This window comes from Dasypus novemcinctus, chromosome 5 (genome assembly GCF_030445035.2).
Source record: "Dasypus novemcinctus isolate mDasNov1 chromosome 5, mDasNov1.1.hap2, whole genome shotgun sequence".
In the NCBI taxonomy this organism is placed as follows: domain Eukaryota; kingdom Metazoa; phylum Chordata; class Mammalia; order Cingulata; family Dasypodidae; genus Dasypus; species Dasypus novemcinctus.
Window position 1 is genome coordinate 153,446,164 of NC_080677.1, and position 23,943 is coordinate 153,470,106.

The window sequence follows — 23,943 nt, forward strand, 5'->3', positions numbered from 1 at the left end:
ACCAGCAGAGTGGGTGTAGTTCAGTGGTTGAGTGCCTGCTTTCCATGTATGAGGTCCTGGTTTTAATCCCTGGTATCTCCTAAAAAAGAAAAAGAAAGGAAATCAATAACCAAAAGATATTAGGAAAATCCACAAATATCTAGAAATTTTAAAAAGGAAAATACTTTCATAACTCATGGGTCAAAGAAAGAATCAAAATGGAAATCAGAAAACATTTGAACAGAATGAAAATAAAAACAAATCATATCTAAATGTGTGGGATACAGCTAACACAGCATGTGAAAGAAAATGTATATCAATAAGGACCTATAATAGAAAAGAAGAATATACTCAAAGCAATGACCACAGCTTCCACTATAAAAATATAGAAAATTAAGAGCAAATGAAACACAAAGGAAGAATAGTAAATATAGGAGGAGAAATCAATGAAATAGAAAACAGGAAAAGTAGGCAAAATCAATAAAATCAAAATCCAGCTCTTTGAGAAAAAGAGAAAATTGATACCCAAAATAACCTATCTACCCAAAATAAGAAAGATAAAAAGAGAGAAGATACAAATTACCAATATCAGGCATGAGACAGGTAGCATCACTACAAATTCTACAGATGTTAAGATAATAAGGGAATATTATGAACAACATTATGTGCATAAATTCAACAACTGGGATGAAATAGATTAATTCCTTGAAAGACATAAACTACCAAAATTCATTCAAGAAAAAATAGATAACCTGAATTGCACTGTATCAATTAAAGAAATTGAATTTGTTGTTAAAAGCATTCCCATAAGGAGATACCAGGTGCAGATGGCATCACTGGTGAATAATAACAAACATTAAAGGATGAAATAATACCAATTTTATACAAAAACATCCATAAAATTGAAGAGGATACAGGAATACTTCCCAATTTGTTCTATGAGGCAGCATTATCTTGATACAAACAACAAAGGCTTAAAAAGGAAAGAACTATAGGTCAATACCCTACCTAAGATATATGCAATAATTCTTAACACATTTTAGCAAATTAAGCCAAATGATGTAGAAAAAGATAATACATCATGATGAGGTAAGGTTTAACACAGGAATACAAGGTTGTATTAACATATAAAAATCAGTGTGATTGACAATATTAATGACTAAAAAATACAAACATGTAAACACACACAATTATTGCAAAAGAGGCTGAAAAAGAATTTGACAAAATCCAATATCCATTCTAGCTTTTTTAAAAAACTTTCTTGAAATAGAAGTGAACTTCATCAAAGTGTATCAATGAAAAACCTATAGCAAACTAAATGGTGGAAGATTGATGGCTTTTCCCCTATGAAAAGGATCAAAGTAAGGATGTCTGCTCTAATCACTCATGCAACATTGTATAGAAAGCCCTAAATGGTGCAATAAGTCAAGGAAAAGAAATAGAAGCCATTCACATTGGAAAGGAGGAAAAATAAAACTTTGAAAATTAAGAGAAGGCATGATTATGTAGAAAATCCAGTGAAATCTTAAAAAAAATGAAGTTTAGTATGATTGCAGGATACAAGGTCTGCATACAAAGGTCAATTGTATTCTATATACTAGCATGAACAATCAGAAAGCAAAATATCTCCCACACTGGAGAATACATGTGTCAAAAATTGGCCATTATGAGCTAATAATTGCTAAGGATGAGCAAATCCACCAAGTCATAAAGATGAGTAAATCCAGCAGTAGTCTATAAGTCAGAAAATATACATCTGGGATCAAATCTGAACAGGAGTAGAGGACAAAAATAATCTGCAAAACTATCTTGAAAAAGAAGAACAAAGGTAGAGGATCCACACTTTCCAATTTCAAAACTTACTACAGGGAGCAGATGTGACTCAATCAGTTTCCACATTTAAGGTCCCATGTTGAGTTCCCAGTGCCTCCTAAAAGTAAACCAAAAAAGCGAACAACAAGCAAATAAACAATAAAACCAACTCAGGGGAGCTGATGTGGCTTAGTGGTTGAGTGCCAGGTTCCCACTTTCCAGGTCTCTGAGTTCAATCCCTTACCTCGGTACCTCAACAACAACAAAAAACTTACTACAAAGTTACAGTAATCAAAATAGTATGGGTACTGACATAGAAGAGATATATAGACCAATGAACTAGAATTGAGAGTGCAGAAATAAAACTGTTCATCTGTGGCCATTGATTGTTGACAAGGGTGCAAAGGCCATTCCATAGGGAAAGAATAATCTCTTCAATAAATGATGCTGAGAAAACTGGATTTCCACATTACAAATAATGAAGTTAGTCTGTATCTCACAACAAATACAAAAATTAACTCAAAATAGATCAATGACCTACGTCTAAGAACTACCACCAAAGAACTCTTAGAAGAAAAGGTAGGGGGAAATCTTCATGACCCTGAAATTTGCAATGTATTCTTAGATATGACACCAAAAGCACAGAAACAAATGAAAACATAAATTGATTGGATTTCAACAAAATTACAAACTTTTGTTCATCAAGAGACAATATCAGCAAGCAGATGTGGCTCAAGCAATTGGACTCCCAGCTACCATATAGGAGGTCCAGGGTTTAATACCCAGGGCCTCCTGGTGAAGGCAAGCTGGTCTGTGTGGCGAGCTGGCCCACAGGGAGTGCTGCCCCACACAGGTGTGCTGCCCATGCAGGAGTGCTGCCCTGCACAGGAGTGCTGGCCCATGCAGCAAGGTCATTGATATATTTTGAGAAGAACACATGGTGAATGGACACAGAGAGCAGATAATGGAGGGAGAGGGGAGAAATAAATAAATCTTTATTTTTAAAAAAGAGACATTATCTATCAAAAAAGTGAAAAGACAATCTAAGAATGTGAGAAAATTGTTGCAAATACAATATCTAAGTGTTAAATATCCAGAATATATAACATACAACCCAACAAAAAATGATGAACAATCCCATTTAAAAGTAGACAAAGGACTTCCAGGAAGATGGCGTACTAGAAAGGCATGGAACTCTCTTCTCTCCCAGAAAAATAGCTAGAGGACAGGCAGAAACAGCCTGGGAAAAAAATCTTCTAGGGTTTAGGACACGTGTGGAAGGCTGGACCCTGCCCAGAAGAGGGAGGGACAAAGGACAAAAATCATGACAACAAAACTGTGACTTAAAAGCTGCAGCTGCTGGCATCCATCCCCACCCTATAGACACTTTTGAATTCTCAGGCCTCGGGGCCAGTGGCTACAGACACTTTTGAATTCTCAGGCCTCGGGGCCAGTGGCTACAGACAAAGGGGGCCCCAGGGTCCCACTTCCACAGGAAAGGGGAGAGAAAGGAACAGAGCCTAAGGCTGACTTAGTGTTTGATCCACAGATTTGGTCTGCTGTGCCCCATGAGCCCTTCCAGGTTGGGTGGGCCTGTGCCATTGCTTGCCTTGGGAGCCAGCAAGGGACTACAGAGAGCCGACCCTCTCAATTTCCCTCTCTACTGACTAGGACTGGTTTTTTCCAATGCAGAGGGGAATGGGATTATTTCTCTCCTGGGAAAAGGGAGGGGACTACCAACAGAGGTTGGAGAACAGCCTCTGAGAAAGTTTGAACTACAAAGCCTTTAGCCTCCAGGCAGGATCCTCTATCACATTAACCCAGTCATGTTTAGCAAACACACTCGGACCAGGCATTGAACTGAGGAGGCTACCAAAGAACCATCTTCTGGCGGACCAAGGAAGTACACATGAGGAAATTAAAAATAAATAAGAGAGGCTTTTTCTGGCCTTTACAACCACCCTCCCCAAGGCCTTAGGATGTGGGTCTGCAACCCATTACTGGGTCCAGGGCCCATATTTGAGCAACTAGCAAGGACAATCTTAAAGGCCCAGAACAGGTTGAACCAAGAATCAAAAACAGCAGTAACACACACCTCCTGCCACTAAATCTCCATGAAAAAGAGAGAAATTGAGCATCTGAGGAAACTCAGCATCCTAGTCAGATGCCTAGACATCGGCAAAAAAATTACAAGCCATACAAAAAAAAAAAAAAAAAAGGAAGAAATAGCCCAAGAAAAGGAATACATCAATGCCCCAGAAGAGACATAGGATTTCAGACCTCTAATCTACAAGATGCACACAAATTTTCAAAATCAAATTGATGAGTTGAAAGACAATATGGCTAAAGATATAAAGGACATCAAGAAGATACTGAGTGGTGTGGACCATTGACCATGAGGTGCAGCGGTGCTCAGAGATATATTCATCAAGTGCAATGAATGTCTCATGATGATGGAGGAGGTTGTTGTTATGGGGGGAAGAGTGGGGTGAGAGGAGTGGGGGGTATATGGGGACCTCATTTTTTTTAATGTAATATTAAAAAAATAAAGACAAAAAAAAAAGAAAAAGATACTGAGTGAGCTCAAAGAATTTGAAAACCTGAATAGAAAAGTAGCAAAGCTCTTGGGAATGAAAGACACAATAAGTGAGACCAAAAACATATTAGAGTACCTGCTTTGGCAGCACATATACTAAAATTGGAATGATACAGAGAAGATTAGCATGGCCTCTGCGCAAGGGTGACACACAAATTTGTGAAGTGTTCCATATTTTTATGTCACAAATTCTTTTACTTGTTTTTGTAATTCATTCTAAAATGAATTCCAATTTTTTTTAGTTTAGCAGCTTCTGGGCAATTTTTGTTTATTTTTCTTGTTGATAATTTTTTTATTTTATTGAAGCATATCATACATACATGAACATATATGAACAATAAGTGAATAGTAATGTTGTGAACTTACAAAACAGACATACATAATAATAAACAACTTTCCTTCATGCAATATTTTTCTAAACCCTTAAAATATAATTTTATCATGGTTGCTTGATTTTATGGATATATTGATATGGATATATTGTTATGTTAATAAATTATATTTATGATCTGATATAAAACTGAAAAACTACTGAATCCTAAATGACTATTAAACATTTTGGAATACTACTTGTTAAGTTTAACAAAACCAGAAACTTTGCTAATTTTATTGCTAATAAGCACTATTAAAAATTTAACTAATCACAAGAGTATAGCAAAAATTCCTTATCAATAAGGAGTTGAATGAAATTTAACTCTTCTAGATGGGGAAACTAACCAGTTCTCTAGAGCTCCTGACAGCTGTGACCTATATGTGTTCATCCTAAATAATAACCATGTTTATAAATTATCTAGAATCACAATTGTTTCTATGATTATGGGCAAGTGTGAATTTCTTGAAGAAGAGACTAGCTGAATTTTAATAAGGGAAGAATGAAGCAGGTTCACAGATTTTTTTAAATCTCCACAATTGTGCAAAAGAAATATTCATATTACAGAAGATAAAAATGTTTCCTTATTACTCAGGTAAATTTGTATGCTTTAATACATACGTTTTTCTTAATTGGCTAATAAAAATACACTAAGGAAAAAAAACACATTAGAGTCATTCAACAGCAGACTCAAAATGATAGAAAAAAGAATAAGTGGAATGGAATAGAGAGTACAGAACTAAACCCTCATCTCTGTTGCCAACTGGTTTTCAACAAACCTAAGAAAGCCATGCTAACAGCATAAAACAGTCTCTTCAACAAATGGTGCTGGGAAAATTGGATATCCCTATACAAAAATCAACTCAAAATAGATCAAAGGCCTAAATACAAAAGCCAGGACCATAAAACTACTAGAAGAAAATGTAGGGGAACATCTTGAAGACCTTGTGATAGGTGATTGTTTCTTGGGTCTTACACACAAAGCACAAGCAACAAAAGAAAAAATAGTTCATAGTAATACATAGTAATACATTCATACAGTATTTGTCCTTTTGTGTTGGGCTTGATTCACTCAACATAATGTCCTCCAAGTTGGTTCATATTGTCATATGCTTTACAAATTCATTTCTTCTTACAGCTGTATAATATTCCATCGTATGACTATGCCACAGTTTATTTATTCATTCATCAGTTGGACACCTGGGTTGTTTCCAGCTTTTGGCAGTTGTGAATAATGCTGCTATGAACATCATTGTGCAGATGTCTGTGTCACTGTTCTCAGTTCTTCTGGGTATATAGGCAGTGGTGGTTTTGCTGGGTCACTTGGCAAATCTATATTCAACTTCTTTAGGAACTGCCAAACAGTGCTCCACAGTGCTGAACCACTCTACATTCTCACCAACAGTGAATAAGTGTTCCTATCTCTCCACATCCTCTCCAACATTTGTAGTTCTCTTTTAAATAGTGGCCATTCTAACAGGTGTGAAATGATATCTCATTGTAACTTTGATTTCCATTTCTCTAATCACCAGTGATGTCGAACATTTTTTTTCATGTTTTTTTTTTCCATTTGTATTTCTTTTTTGGACAAATGTCTATTCAAGTATTTTGTCCATTTTTAAAAATTGGGTTGTTTGTATTTTATTGTTGAGTTGTAGCATGTCTTTACATATCATGGATATTAAATCCTTATTGGATATGCAATTCCAAATATTTTCTCCCATTGAGTTGTCTGTGTTCTTACCCTGTTGACAAAGTCCTGTGAGATGCAAAAGTGTTTAATTTTGAGAAGGTATGAAAGTGGTTTAAGAGGAAAGTCTAATATATACCTCAATAAAAACATAATAAATAATAAAGAAAAAATTACTTGGGAACAAAAAATCTCATTCACAATAGGACTACACTGAAAAATGCCTAGAAATAAATATAACATAAATGTTCTATACAAAAAAACACACACATGCACACACACACACACCAAAACTGCAAAAACTATACCTTCTTGTACTAAAGGGAAAGAAAGACCCAAGTAAAAGGAAAGGCATACTATGTTACTACGAATGAAGGCATTTACAACAACTAACACTTATTGAGAGTTTTTACGTGCCAGGTTCTGTCTGGCATTCTAAGTGGATTACATCACAGTATTCCTTAAAACAACCTATGAAGTAGGTTCTATTATTAATCCTACTTTATAGATAATAAAACCTAGGTTAAGAGAAGTTATCAATATTACCAATATGCCTATTCTGCTAAAATTAATTTTTAAAATCAGTGTCCTAACAATCAAAAATCCCACACAGTTTTGAAACTTGGAAGACCAGTTCTAAAATTTATAAAGAAGAGAGAACGTGACCAAAGGGTATGCCTTACTAGATAGCAAAGCCTGCTAAATATATAGTGACATTAGATAGACAAATTTGGGAAAAGCTTTAACAAATAGGTATGAAAACTGACAGAGAGCCCAGAAATAGACCAAAGTATACACAGGAAGTTTTAGTTGTAAAAACATGGCCTTTTGAATCACAGGAGAAGGAAGGTACAATTCAAAAAATGGTTTGGGGACATATCACAACCACTTGGGGAATAAATTAAGTTGTATTCCCACCTTATCATGTGTAAAATTTTTTGAATCACAGGAGAAGGAAGGTACAATTCAAAAAATGGTTTGGGGACATATCACAACCACTTGGGGAATAAATTAAGTTGTATTCCCACCTTATCATGTGTAAAATTTTTTAAATGGATTAAAATAGCAAATGCCAGATAACTTAAAAATATTAGAAGAAAAATTAATACAAAAATTTTATATCCTTGGAGTGAGGACATTCTTGCCATATTACTCTCAAAACTCAGCTTTCAAGAAGATGGAAAGACCTCATTATAAGAAATTTTTAAAATTCTATCAATTTCATGACATCATAAACAAAAATTAAAGACAGGTAAAAGACATATTTACAATGAATATAAAGAGTTTCTAAAGTGATGACTCAATAGAAAATGAACATTTATCATGTAATTTACGGAAGAAATTCGAATTGTCAATAAACAGAAAATATAGTCACTTTCCCTAGCAATTGTAAAATGCAAATTAAAACATGAGTGAGATATCAATCATTTCATACCCATCAAACTTTCAAAAATTTAAAGTATTGATAATATGCAATGTCCATAAGGATTTGGGGAAAGGAACACTCTCATGCATACTTCATGAGAAAAACCAACTGCCAAAGCACTTTTGGAAAGCAATTTAACAGGATTTTTTCAAAGTTAAAATTTTGCAAACTCTTTGACTAATAATTTTTGACCCATGAATCTGTCCTACAGAAATTTCTAAACACAGACATAAAGATAATTGAACAATATTTTTTAAAAAGATAATTGAACAAGGATTTTATTGCAGCATTGTTTGTAATAGCAAAAATTTGTAAAAAAAAAAAAAATCCAAATGTCCACCAATAGAAAGTCAGTTTAATAAATTCTAGTGCATCTAAAATATTATGTAATGATATGCAACTCCAAAGAATAAGATAACTTATTGTGATTCTAGCAATGGAATAAATTATATCATTGTTGTAGAGACAGTGGACACTGGAGATGCTGAAGGCAGGGAGAGGGAAAAAGAGGCGTATTATGGGGGCATTTTCAGGACTTGGGATTGTCCTGAATGTCACTGCAATGACAGATACAGGCCATTATATATCCTGCCATAACCTACAGAATTGAGTGGGAGAGAGTGTAAACTACAATGCTTAGTGGCAATATTCCAAATATGTTCATCAATGGCAACGAATATACTACACTAATGAGAGAAGTTGTTAATGTGGGGAAGGGTGGGAGGTGTGGGGAGAGGGGCATCTGGGAATCCCTTATATTTTTGTGTGTAACATTTTGTACAATCTTCTTTATAAAAAAATAATATATTTTTAAAAAGAAAAAGAAGTTCGTGGTTCACCATAGAAAAATTCCTAAGTGTGTTATTGAAAGAAAGCAAATCTCATAATTATGCCTAAATTATTGTTCCATTTGTTTTTAAAAGCTACATTCAGGGAAGCAGATGTGGCTCGAGCAGTTGGGCACTCACCTACCACATGGGATGTCCCAGGTTTGGTACTGGTGCCTCCTTAAGAAGACAAGCAAGAAAGTGAGCTGACATGACAGGCTAGTGTGGCAAGCTGATGCAATGAGATGACACAATGAAGAGACATATGAAGAGACATAATAAGGAAACAGTGAGAGACACAAGTGGGAGCAGAGGTGGCTCAAACCATTGGGCACCTCCCTCCAACATGGGAGGTCCTGGGTTCGGTTCCCAGTGACTCCTAAAAAGAAGATGAGCCCACAAACAAACAGACACAGAGAGCAGACAGTGAGTGCAAACAATGGGGGAAGGGTAGAAAAAAATTAAATAAATCTTTAAAAAATAAAAAAACTACATCATTTCTGTAGATGCGTGTATATTAATGCAGAAAAAAAGGACCTAAAGGATACACATAAAAATATGGATATTTAAAAGGTGACTCACAGATGAACTTACCAGGTGCAATGGATGTGTCATGATGATGGGAGAGAGTGTTGCTGTGGGGGGAGTGGGGGGCGGGGGCGGTGGGGTTGAATGGGACCTCATATTTTTCATAATGTAATTTAAAAAAATAAATAAATAAATAATTTAAATTTTAAAAAAAGGTAAAAAAATAAAAATAAAAAATAAAAGGTGAAAGGTGAGGATGAACTTTGAGTATTACTATAACATTTGAATCATATATATATATATATATATATATACATATTTATAACCTGTGTAACAAAAAATACAGAGAAAAAATAAGTTCCAAATATGCATTAAATTTCTTGACTTCAGACCCTGGATACACCTATAAATTTATCTTCATCTGCATATACTCATAACTGCCTTTTCTTCAAACTAAGAGAAAATTTATTATTCCCTGAGATGAAACCTTATTTGCTTCACCTATCTCTTTATTTTTCCTACATTCCATTTCCACCTACATTTTGTTCCATCAATAATCCTTCTGTCTTGTTTCTTTACTTCTTTCTCTCAGCAGGTCCTACCCATCAGTCTATAAACAGGTTCAAATAATAATAATCACAACAACATTTACTAAGCATTATCTACGTTCCAGATATTAGGCTATGTTCTACTTCATTGTCACACTCAATCCTCTGAGATTAAATTTCATGATCAATGGCACATCTACTAGGAGGCTAATGAAATGTGAACTTCAGGGCACTCAATCACACAAGCCATTTCCTAAAAACTAGATCTAATTTATACTCACAGTATTATATTCTTTTTCTTTAAAAGGCCCCAGAACATTATACAAGCTTCAAGATTCAGCAAAACCAGGATCCATCCTTGCATATTAGATAGATATTATCATCATCATCCCCATCTTGCAATAAGAAAACTGAGCCCTGGTGTGGTTTTAGAATTTGCCTAAGGTTATATAACCAGTAAGTGGCAAAGAACGGATTCAACCCAGGTGTTTCTGACACTAAAGTCTAGAGACTTCAAATTTACCTATTAAGTTATTGTCTGTAGCAAATTTCTTACATTAATAGCACTCCCATGCAAACTTCTGTTTTCCTCTGGTTAATACATTATACTCTTTATACTGTTTATATTGTAGATCCAGGGAATGACCTACATTCTCCATCTCTACATCCTTTCCTTCCATTTACTTTTCAACTCACAATAATCTAGTGTCTACCCATACCATTCCACCAAAACTTCTATTGCCAAGGTCACCCAGTAACTTCCAATTTGCAAAATCCAAAGGGTGATATTTTACTCCTTATAATGCTTGAACTTTCTATTTACTACTCCTTCCTTCCTAAAGCTTTCTCTTTCCTTGGTAACTAAGACATGCTTTTCTTCGTTCTCCCCCTTCCTCTAAGACTGCTCCTTCTCAATCGCTTTTGTTTATTTCATTTCTTTATTCCACTCTTTAAATATCAATGAAATTTATAACATTCTTTTCTCTACCCCCTTCTCACTCAATTCAGTTCCTTAGAGTTATCTCATTCCTGTACTCCCCACAGCTTTTACTAGACTCTGATCATCACAAATTCCTCTCTATCCCAGCCATCAATTATGTAATACAGGTGTATAGATACAATTGCCTATTGGACATCTGCATCTAGACTTCTACCTCCAGTTTAGTAGTTCTAAAATAAAATCGCAATCTGCTCTTCCTCCTGCTTAATCCATCTAGTCAATTAAGCCAAACTCTAGCCATCAGCCTACATCTTCCCGTTTTCTCATCTATACCTAGTCTTTACCAAGTACTGTTAATTCCACATTTCATTTCCTCTTCTTCATTGCCACTGTGATTTCTTTTTTTTTTCCTTCTTTATTTTCTTTTAAATTTTACATTAAAAAAATGTGAGGTCCTCATATACCCCCCATCCCACCCACACCACCCCTCCCACACAATCTTCTCCATCGTTGCAGCACATCCACTGCACCTGGCAAATACATTCTGGAGCAACACTGCTCTACATGGACAGTGGTCCACATTGTAGTCCACACTCTCCCCCAGTTCACCCAGTGGGTCATGACAGGACGCACAACATCCAACACCCATCCCTGCAGCACCACCTAGGACAACTCCAAATCCTGAAAATGCCCCCACACCATATCTCTTCTTCCGTCCCCCTACCATCAGCAGCCACCGTGGCCACCCTCTCCACATCACTACTACAATTTCTTCCCTTACTAATCACAATAGTTCCCCCAGCAGAACACCAGTAAGTCCACTCTAATCCATAATCTATTCCTCCATCCTGTGGACCCTGGATGGTTATGTCCAGTCCCCCTCTACATCGAGATGGGGCTTAGATTCCACATGGAGGATGGTTGCAATTCTCCTGCTTGCAGCTATAGGAACTCTTGGTTTCCTGGTGTGGTGTTTGACCCTCTTCACCTCCCTGTCAGCTGGCCAGGGTAAGCCCAAGAAACCAGAGGGTAGGAGCCGCAAGTGTGCTGAGACCCAGGGCCTGGCCGTCACATGGACAGTTCAGAGATTCAGGTCTCCTGAGTATACACCAACCCAAACACCAACCACAGGTCTGGTAAAAGTTGACAGAAGAGGCATGTGGAGAAAGGTCATATCTGAGTCCAACTCCATCACACTCAGGAACACAAACTCCAAGGTAGGGCCAACTGACATGTCCCTGAACTCCAGAGCCATCTGCCTTGACCACAGAACCTGTGGGTCGCTGCAGCCCTCAGGAGAACCAGCACCTGGGTTTCCATCTACCTTGACTATCTCTGTACCCTGCTGAAGCGTGCATAAGCATCATCCCTCTGATGACCTCCCAACTCTTTTCTGGAGACTCATAGTCATATAAACTCACTTGTCCTTTCCATTTCCCCTTTCATCCAAAGTCCAAAAGCAGTTTTTAACACCTGACATTATATCTAGGCTGAGATAGTCTGCAGTCTGAGTTGACCTCTTTATTAAAGGTCTTTTTCTAGTTACATTATCAGCTGGTGCTTGGTAGTAATCCCTCAGCACCAAGGAGGTTCATCACTGGGAGTCATGTCACACACTGGGGGGAATGTAATGCACCTACATGCTGAGTTTGGCTTAGAGAGTGGCCACATTTGAGCAACATGGAAGCTCTCAGGAGGTAACTCTTAGGCACCCCGCAGTTCTAGGCCTAGTTCATATTTCAGGCACACAGGCTCATAATCGGAGCTATCAGTATCAAGGACTCATCGTTGGACCATCCATCTTTGTTGGTCTTTGCCACTGCACTTGGGGAATTGTTGCTGTTCCATTGGGGAATATGATAGAGCTCCCCATGCCAGGAACTCAGCACTCTCTCAGTTGTCATTTCCAACTGAAACCACTTTGAAAATATCCAAACCTTTCTATGTAACCTGTATACATGCCCTGGAGAACTCCCTCCCAACAATGTGCCCCCCACCAATAACACCCCACACAAGTGCTCCACCCCCACCATAGTTGAACTTCTCTGTAGTCCAAAAATTCTTCAAAAAGGAAGCTCAATATATAGCCCCACTGTGATTTCTTTAGCTCAGACAAGGATCATATCTGACATCCTTTATAACAAAAAGCCTTCTAACTTGTCTAACTACTTCCTCCATTTCAATGATCCCCACATACACAAACATGCCCCCTCTCCCTCCATCTTATATACTTCCTCCAGAGGAAAGGAGAATCTGATAATGTTTCTTCCCCCTGTTTAAAACTATCCTTGTCATCCCATTGCAAAGGTGATCAAACCCAAGCATATTGCACAATGCAGAACTTCATTACCTGTCCCTAAACACTTGTGAGACTTTATTTTCCAAGGTCTCTGCCTCCAAGCTTATATTTCAGCCATTCTAACTTTTTGGAGGTCTTCAGCCATGCTGTTTCATACCTCTTTTATACATATATCATTCTCTCTGGCCAACTTCCCATTCTCTGGTCCTCCAAACAAATTTTTTAAGACCCCACATATGTTATCTCCTCCCTGAAGTCCTCCTTCTCAACTCATTAGATAAAATTGATTACACCTCCCACATTGTAATCTGTTATTTTACTTTGTATATCTATTCTGCTACTAAACACACCATACTGAAATTATTTGTTAATTTTTCTGTATCCTCTAGTAGCACAAGTGTCTCAAAAACAGGGACCCTGCTTGAGTGGCATGGCACAATGTCTGCCCTTGACACAGTGTTGGGAACTTTGTGGGGACTCCTAAATATTGAATGAATAAATGAAATAATCAGTAACACAATAAATGAATCAAGGAATTAACCAGTAAATAAGGGAAGATTCATTGATGAGTGATAGATAATTAAAAATACTATTAAAGATAAATCCCTTAGACTTCTGATTCTGACCAAGAGGGAATAACAGGATAAGATTTACCATCCTCTCTGAAAGAAATTAAAATAATAGCAAAAACATATGCAGGGCGGCGGACTTGGCCCAGTGGTTAGGGTGTACGTCTACCACATGGGCGGTCTGCGGTTCAACCCCGGGCCTCCTTGACCCGTGTGGAGCTGGCCCATGCGCAGTGCTGATGCACACAAGGAGTGCCATCCACACAGGGGTGTCCCCACGTAGGGGAGCCCCACGCGCAAGGAGTGCGCCCCGCAAGGAGAGCCACCCAGCACAAAAAAAAGTGCAGCCTTCCCAGGAATGGTGCCGCACACACGGAGAGCTGACACAACAAGATGATGCAACAAAAAGAAACACAGATTCCCATGCTGCTGACAACAACAGAAGTGGACAAAGAAGACGCAGCAAATAGACACAGAGAACAGACAACCGGGGTGGGGGGGGAAGGGAAGAGAAAGAAAGAAATAAAAATATATCTTCAAAAAAAAAAAACATATGCAATGCCATAAGACATGGGGCATCAGACAAAAAAGACCGTGATACCCCAGAGAGGAAACAGATGAGATAAACCCTATTGCCCCAGTTTGCATCCTGGGGATAGTTTCCAGGTTACATGCAAGGACGGGGAACCCAAGCAGGACTCTTCGGTCTCCCTGAGTTGAGATAAACTGGGCAACTGAGGAAGCCAATGTGGCTAGAGTTTGCAGACCAGAGTACAAAGAGGGAGCTGCAAAGGAGAGGACTGCGGAGAGGAATGCCCACCCCAAGTGTTCAGCTGAATCATGATAAGCACATAAGCATATGTGTGTAAGGTCAAGGAAAGAACCACATGAAAGGATTAGAGTGAAGACTCCCTGGTGAGCTGATGCTCAATCTGAGTAGAATCTTTGATAAAGTAGAGGGTGGCAGTCTGGCAGTGAAGAGGGGAGATGGGGATGCAGCAGTTTGAGTGGAGTTGATGGTGGTGGAGTGTGAGTTTGAGAGTGTTGGGGGATGGGTTGAGCCATCCATGAAGCTGGGGGAGGGCTGGAGTAAAGAACAGGTGAACTCTGAGAAGGATATGAACTGTGGTTGAGAATACAATTGTGGGTATGTTCTTTTGATATCTACAGCAGGGAAAGGTCACTGGTGCAGGGTGTTGGTGATGAGGGGAGTGGGGAAGGGTACACCTGGGGCATATAGAATATGAATGTGTTCAAGTTGTTATACGGTATTATCTCAGTGGGTGCAGACCCACATAATAACCAACAAAATATTAAACTTCCCATCCTGGGGAATCCAGCTACTGTCTCTTATAGTGTGGCAAGAATCTCTAGAGTATATTGGCAGGGCCTAATAAAAGGAAAACAGACCAATGTGCCAAGCCTAAGATATTAATGCTTGTACTTATGAACCCTATTCTTGTAAAGTCGAAACTTAGCCTAGTAATAACTATTGCTTAAGAGTTACCTCCTGAAAATCTCCTTGTTGCTTAAATGTGGCTTCTCTTTAAGCCCAATTCAGCAAATAAACTCATTACTGCCACCACCACCCCCCACCCCCCACCAAATGTGGGACATAATTCCTGGGATGAGCCTCCCTGGCACCAAGGGATTAATACCCTACACCAATCAATGATGCATTTGGAAAAAGACCTTGGACAAAAGGGGGAAACATTAAATACAAAGAATTTCTATGGCTAAGAGATTTCAAAGTGAGTCGGGAGGGCATTTCAGAAGCTATGTTTATGCACATCTCAGGCAGATCTCACTAACTGCCACAGTATACAAAACTGAAACAAGGATGCTCCAGAAGGCACTAGAGAAATATGGACACTATAGGTAATGCACACAACCCCATGACATCAGCACTCCATTGGTGGGCCTTACCTTGAAATATATGATAACCTGTTTCCCAAAAGTATAGGGTTTGGCTCATTTATAATTTTCCAATGCATGATTCTTCTACCTCTTTTATTTGAATCTACAATTAGCACTATACCTGTTAAACATATGTCCCAGAGACTTAAATTTTTGATCTGTTCACATACCAGTTGAGCCCTGAATCTCAGCAGAGTTAAGGCAAACACCTACTCTCCAGTACATTGAACTCACCCAAGACAACTAGCAAATTGATGATGATGGACAACCCCTCTTCCCCCCCCCCAAAAAAAAACAAGGAGTGTCTATTACTACAAGCAAAATGTTTCCTTTCATCTGCCCCATATGATATAACCCCCTCTCTGTCTAAAGCAGAGTAGACATCATCATGCCAAAATCCTCAAGATTGAGGAATGAAAAAACATAAGGGGGGAATACAACCATGGACCAAAGTAGACTTATTATGATTGTCCTAATGGAAGAACTTGTATCACTGATATAAAGATTGTGGTCATCAGAGGTTCTGTAGGGAGAGGGAGGAAAGAAAAGGGAAGGGAGGAAAGAAAAGGTGGACATTTTTAGGGCATTGACATTGTTCTACATGATATTGTAATGATGGATACAGGGCATTATACACTTTGACAAATCCTATAAAACTGTACAGTCAAAAGTGTAAACCATAATGTAAACTATAGACCTTGGTTAGTAGCAATGTTTCAATATTTGTTCAAGTATAGCAAATGTACCACAGTAATGTAAGATGTTATTAATAGGGAAAATTGGGAGAGGGGGAGAGGACAAGGTATATGGGAATCCCCTATACTTTCAATGTAACTTTTATGCAATCTAAAACTTCTCTATAATGTTTATTATATGAGTAAAAAAGACTTCCACAGCTCACACAGGGCTAGGAATAGGGTGAGAGTGGAAAACTTCATATTTCATGGAGCATTGAGTAAAGTATTCAAAAGGGTTTGCCTCAGTAAAGGGGTAAAATGAGTCCTAGGGCAACAGTGGTTAACAACAAATATGAACAATAACAAATATATAATACTAACACAGGGTGTTAACCGTTGGGTGGGTTGGAGGAAAAAAATATACCAAAAATAAGATAAAATTGTGTTAGGGTTTTTCATTACACTCAGTGAGGCATGATTCCGGTTGAGTCCATACTCCCTTGCTGTTCTGATATAAATGGACTCATGCAGACAGACACAGTGAATAAAAGGGAACTGCCATGTTTGATTCTGTCATGTGAGAGAAAAAACTCCAGTTTTGCCCACAGCTGAGCTGCAAAGAGAGAAGCCCTATGCCAAGAGAGAGAACTACTGGATTGCTTAAGCATGAAGCCCCAAAAGACTGGGCCTACAGAGAAGCTTTAGAGGAGACAGGGAGCCTGAAGGGAAAAGTCAAAACCTCGGCAGAGACTGGTGGCCATCTTGTTTCACCATGATGGCAACATGCCAGAATCAACAGTAATGACTTTGGTGAGAAAGCATGTCTGCCTATACCTCGATGTTGCCACGTCATGGTCTTGTAACTATAAGCTTTTACCCCAAATAAATACCCTTTATAAAAGCCAACATATTTCTGGTACTTTGCATCAGCACCCCTTTGGCACACTTAAACATTGGCTATACTTAGTAGTAATGTTTTGACAATGCTTTTTCATAGTTGGTAACAAATAGTTAACAACAATGCAAGGTTTTGGAGGTGGGGTGACATATGGGAGCCCTGTATGATGATATGGGTGTTTGTTTAGTAAGTTCACACTTTTACTGTACACTTATTATGTATGTTCATGTATGAATGATATACTTCAATAAAAATGTTCAATAAAAAAAATTAGTCTTAGAGCAATATTGCTCTTGTCCTATCAAAAGAAAAGCTTAGAAACAAGATGCAAAAGGATCACACTGTGTCAAAGTTACTTAAATACATCCCAGAGCAAAGCTCAATAATATTTAGTCAACTGAACTCAATCAAAATGTTGACCTTTTGCTTTTGGAAAGATACTGGTGAAAAAAATGAAAAGACAATCCACAGACTAAGAAAATATTTGCAAATTATATGCCTGATAATGGACTTGTATCCAGAATATATAAAGAACTCTCAAAACTCAGATAAGAAAACAATCTACCAAAAAAAAGCAGGCAAAATATTTGAACACACTTCACCAAAAATACAGTTGATTCTCTTTATTCACAGTAGATATATAAATATCTACTTCTATAAAGTTGCTGCAGACACTGAATTAACAAATATTGACCCATTGCTCCTAGGAGAAATATAGGGTTAGGTTCCCGCAAGCCTCATCAACATATCAATATATAAACTTATTTTATGAGTGTTTCCGTTTAAAGACATCTTATTTAATATATATTGTTGATCCATTAATATTGAACTCACAGCAACAGCACTATGATGCATGACTGACAAATTATCCAATAGTCATATTTTCTCCATAAAGGACATCACACCTCCTCATTCTTAGGAACACTAGACATCACTTCAGCACTACACTTGGGGGCCAATTTAAATAGCAAAATTGACAAAAACGCAAAAATATGTATTATTAAATAGACCACAGAAAGGACACTTGTTTACAGTATGAGGGCTGAAACAAGAAGGAAGAGTGTTACCTTGTTCCATCTCAGCTGGGAATGTGTGCATAAGGCAATTCAAATTTTTCACTGGTCCACACATATCTACAAGTGACCACGAAAGCACCAGGAATATTGATTTGGGGTTGCAAATAAATTTTAGCAAATATGTGGATTTACAAATACAGAATCCATGAATAATAAGAATTAACTATATGCATGGCAAGTAAGTAGTTGCTCAACATCATCAGTCATTAAGGAGATGCAAATTAAAACCACAATGAGATGCAGTGGTATCTCACCATTTAGAATATCTTAAGTTAAAAAGACTGACTGTACTTACCTGGCAGGGGAGGTATCATGATCAGGAAGGTGGTTTTCCCAGGGCGAGGCTTGTCCATTGCACTCTGGATGTGCTGACCTCTGTGATTTCCCCAAATGTGGGAAACTCAACCGCATAAGTTTTGGTAATGGGGGACTGCATTCGCACTCTCCCCTGCTTAAAAAAAAAAAACAGGCTATCTATACCAAGTGTGGGTAAGAACGTGGGATGTGAGATAGCTGAAACACTCATATGTACTCAGTGAAGAAGTAAAATGGTGTAACCAGTTTTTAATAGTTTCTTTTGAAAGTTAAATACATGTACCATATGATTCGGTCGTTCCACTCCTAGGTACATAACCAAGAGAAATGAAAGCCTATGGCCATGCAAGGGCTTGTACATCAGTATTCATAGCAACTTTACTTCTAAATGCTATGTGAAACAAGCCAAACTAAAGATAGCACATACTGCATGACTACATTTATATAAAATTCTAGAAAATGCTAACTAGTCTGCAGTTACAGAAAGCAGATCAGTAGTTGCCTAGGATGGGAGAAGAGTAGGGAGGAGACTAAGGAGTCTAAAATTATCAGGGTGCAGGAAACTTTTGGGGTGATGATATATTTATTATCTTAATTGTGGTGATGAGTTCATGGATATACAATTGATATGTACATCTATATATATATACATCAAAACCTATCAAAATATATACTTTATGGCAGTTTATTATATATCAGTTATACTGCAATAAAGATGTTTTAAAAACAAATAAAAAGTAAACCTCTAATCCCCAATTTCACAAACAGAAATCAAAGTAAAAACAATCATTAATTAAAAATGTGTAGAATTAGGTATCCCTATAGCCTGAGCACTGTGCCAGATGCTCTTTAAAAATGTAAAAACAGTAATAGCATCCTTGCCCTCACCCACATATCACAACCAGAATATTTACAAAGCAGTATATATCAAGAGTAGCAAACATAAGTACTACTAATTAATTTGTTAGAATTAACTTTACCATATATATGCACATAAACATATACATTTGACATCTAGACACATGTATGTGTATACATTCCTATATAACAGAGCAATTAAAAGGGGAATTATTCCCATTATAGAGTTCCTCACTAGCATTCTTTATGTAAAGAATTTGCCTTTGCGTTAAAATATTGATTCTATAAAGTAATTTGCAAACATTTTAGGAATACATACTTTGAGTAAACTAAAATGCATCTCCTTGTGAATAGGAGATCACTACATACGAAAAGTCCCCTGAAATAGGTGGGTTTTAACTGGATTTTAAAGAACTAGACGGCTATGGAATGGTAGAGGGGGTTTGGATAAATTATGCCAGATGAGGAAAATACCTTTTGTGCCCAAAAGACTTAAGGAGTTCAGGCCTAAAAGACAAATGAATTAAAAGAAAACAGAAAGTGGGAATATAGCTGAGAGCCAGACTTGAAAGTCATTAATATTAAAACAAACAAACAACTTGGCAAATGTTACTTAGGGAAGCTGTGGTAAGAGCCATCCAGTATATTTCCACAAGAAATAGTGGTCCCACTTGGGGAATTCCCCAGGGCTGGATCATTTTTTCCCCACCCCTATAAACCAGAGGGAGAAAAGATATAGGCCTGGCAGCGAGGAAGGGGTGAATTTGCTTTAGGCTGAGTCTGAGAGCGTAGCCAAGACTGCCTTCTCTTTTCAAGGGGCCAGCTCTGGGGAAGTCAGCGTCCATGTGCATTCAGCGAAGGTCTTGGAGGAGACCCAAATCACCACAGTCGAAAGAGTTCCAGGAACTCTGAGAGGCTGTATGTTCCAAAGAGGGAAAGAACACAGAAAGCAAGGCTTGAAGTGGAGCCCAGAAAAGACTCCAGTAACAGGAGAAATGGCTTGAGGGAGAAGAGCATTTAAAATTAAAGCTGCTCAGGAATGGGCAACAGTCGACACAATGTTTGAAATAAGCTCTTCCCGGTATTCCTTCCTGTTCATGAGACTCCTTAATCCAGTTCTGAACAAGAGCGCTGACAGAGGCACCTGTGGAGGCGGCTGCCTCAGGATAACAAACCTTCCCGCTTGACAAGTCCCAAACAAACTGGGACGTTTATAAGAAGCGACAAAAGTGACTGCAGGCTGCTTTGTGGGGCACATATTTTGCTTTTTGACAGTTTTGCAGTAATAATAAGGGGTGTTAGGGGGTATCACTCTCTTTCAGCCCATGGAGAAATGTAGGAAAATCTAGGAATTTTGACAAGCCCATCTAAGGAAAGTTCATTTTTAGCAGTCAGTCCACATGGTATGGAAGGCTGCATACCGTATGATTCCAACCATATGAGATACTGGAAAAGGCAAAACTATAGAGACAGTAAAAAAGCCCGGGGCTGCCAGAGGTGGGGGTGGGGGGACAGGAGGGAAGAGGTGGAGCATGAGGGATTTTTAGGGGATTGGAATTATTCTATATAACTGTCATGGAGAATACATGACCCTATGCCTTTGTCAAAATCCATAGAATTTCATGAAACAGAGTGAACCCTATTGTCAACTATGGATTTCAGTTAATAATAATGTATCACTATTGGCAATCATTCGTAACAAACGGACCACACTAAAGCAGGATGTTAATAATAGGGTACACGGAAGCAGATTTGGCCCACCTGATAGAGCATCTGCCTACCACATGGGAGGTCCAGGATTCAAACCCAGGGCCTCTTGACCCATGTGATGAGCTGGCCAACGTGCAGCGCTGAAGCACGCAAGGAGTGCCGTGCCACGCAGGGGTGTCCCGCGCATAGGGGAGCCCCACGCGCAAGGAGTGCACCCCGCAAGGAGTGTGCCCCATAAGAAAGAGCAGCCCAGCATAAAAGAAGCGCAGCCTGCCCCAGAGTGGTGCCACACACACGGAGAGCTGACACAACAAGATGACACAACAAAAAAGAGACGCAGTTTCCTGGTGCCACTGATGAGAATGCAAGTGGACACAGAAGAACACACAGCAAATGGACACAGAGAGCAGACAACCGGCGGGGGTGGAGGAAAGGGGAGAGAAATAAATAAAAATAAATAAATAAATAAATCTTAAAAAAAGAATAATAATAGGGTACATCTGTGCAGGGATGAGGGGGAGTAGATGGGAACTCTGTACTTTCTGCATAATTTTTCTGTAAACGAAAAACTGCTCTAAATAATAACTTCTGTTGTTGTTTTCAAAGTAAGTCCAACCAGTAACCAGGCTTTTTGAAAAGCACTTCCAGAAGACCTGAATAAGCCTTAAAAGTAAAAATATGTGAGCTGTAACATTTCTAAGCTTACTGTTAGAGGAAGAATAAAGTAAGCAGGCATTTCCTGAGTTCCAATATACACTCATCATTGTGCTAGATTCTTTCTCACATTATTTTATTTGATCCTCACAATAAACCTGATTTTGAAAGTGAAAACATTTGGGTATAGAAAAGATAATTATGTTGCCCAAAGGCCCCTGATTAGCAGAAGAGGGAAATAATTGGTTGCCTATCACTGAACAATAAGAAGGTCATTTGAAAAAATTTTGGAGAATTAAGGCCAGAAATATTCTTCCACTCCCCCACACCCACCCTGTTTTCAGTTTTCCCTCTAATTTTACTGAAACCCAAGAAGATATTTTAAAACTAAATTCATCTAACATTTATGGAGAAAACTATAGGGATAAATTTTGGGGATTTCTTACCTTAATTAGCATGAAATTTTGCAACGAAGTACTATCAAGGTATCTGAAAGGTAACGGTGCCCTGGATAAAAGACTCACGTGGTGAATATGCAAAAAATGAGCCTTCTGGGAGGAAAAGAAGAGTGGCAGCTGTGTACATTTTTCACATATGTGTGTGTAAACTGTTTTTTGATATGAAGAATACCAGATTAAGTTACATTTCTGCCACTTAATACTTTTTAAAAATTTTAATCAAGGGCTCCGTATTAGTCAAGGTCACAGCAGGAAACAGATGGTACACTCAAACTGGATAATTTAAAGAAAGTCTAATGAAGGGGCTATTTACCAAAGTAGGGGCACAGTATAAGGAAACCACAGGGTAGTGCAGTACTTTGGGGGTAGTCATCTCAGCACCTGCAAAGAGAGAACAAGGGAGGCAGCTATTCCTGAAATTCAGAGGGAGACAGGGCAGCTGGGCTGGTACTGTGTCCCACCCTCAAAGTGGGAAGCCAAGGAATGCTTCCCACTGGGAGAGAGCCCAGAAATTAAATATCCCACCCTCACTGTCCTCTCTCCTTCCCTCGGATCTCCTGCCAGTACTCCCCACTGGTGGAAAAGGGCAGAGTGCACTCGGAGGGCCAAGCATAAGATATCCATCGCATTTTGTAAGTCACATATGAAAATAATTCTAAGGATGGATTAGCAACTGGAGCAAGCCTTCTGTTTCCATGAATAAAAGTGTATTCAAAAAGATACCATTAAGTTTGGGGAAATGTTAGGTTAGACAGATTTTGCTATAGTGCTGCATCACAGACAACCCCCAAATCCCAGTGGTTTACAATCATAAGTACTGATTTTTCACTCTCAGTTTTGTGGATCAGCTCTGGTTCAAGTTGAATCTGATTTGACTCCAGGCTACAGGTTGGGGTCAGGTGCATTCACATGTCTTCTCATTCTAAAACTCAGACCAAAGCTCAATGATGTCCCCACACATGGTGGATGGTAATAGCCCAAGGGGAAAAACAGAAACCATAACATCGCTTAAAGCCTCTACTGGGAACTAGCACATTGTTGCTTCCACAGTATTACTTTGGCCAATGGAAGATGCTTGATCAAGTCCACTGTCAGTAGGATAGGAAGACAATGGGGCAGAGAAACGGGAAGGAAAGTAAATACTTTCTGAGCAATAATATAATCTACTATACCTGGCAAAATTACCTCTGAAAATACACTTTACATAGACACACCCTGCCAAGAACAAATTTTAGCTCATTAGCTGCTTATATGTAAGTATATATTTTCTTATTAATAGTATGCTCTGGCTTGATTACACATTCTCTGCCAATCACGTTTACTTTCCACATTACTAAAAGGAATGAAAAGCCAGACACCGTTAATAAAAATGTCAGTCTGAAGGCAAATGATGCAAGCCTTCACAATCAATCCTTTAGATTTCTGCCTAAAGCATCCAGAGTAGATGAGGATGTAATACCTAACAGGTACTAAAAGATTGTACACCATTCTCTGGTACTTATTTAGTATTTCAAAACTATTCCTCTAATAATGGTTGAATTGATGAATGCACAACTATGTGACCATACCAAATATCCATTACATTTTGGATAGATTGTATGCTTTATTAATATGTATCAATAAAATTGATTGGTTTTTTTTTTTAAACTATGACATATCTCTTTCTAAATCATTAACTGAATGATCTTTTTTTTTTTCAGGTATCAGGGGCCAGGGATTGAACCTAGGACCTTGTATGTGGGAAGCCAGCGCACAACCACTGAGCCACATCGGCTCCCCTGAGTTGGTTTTTTCAT

General features: G+C 38.3%; 2 non-coding genes across 2 annotated transcripts; both read left to right on the forward strand.

Moving 5' to 3' along the window:
- Window positions 1-4,463: 4,463 nt before the first annotated feature.
- LOC111762607 (U6 spliceosomal RNA) lies at window positions 4,464-4,566 on the forward strand. The gene has a single exon (XR_002795687.1). It is a non-coding gene; the product is annotated as a U6 spliceosomal RNA (small nuclear RNA).
- Window positions 4,567-18,439: 13,873 nt separating this feature from the next.
- Window positions 18,440-18,603, forward strand: LOC111762606 (U1 spliceosomal RNA). Its single transcript, XR_002795686.1, has one exon. It is a non-coding gene; the product is annotated as a U1 spliceosomal RNA (small nuclear RNA).
- Window positions 18,604-23,943: the final 5,340 nt, after the last annotated feature.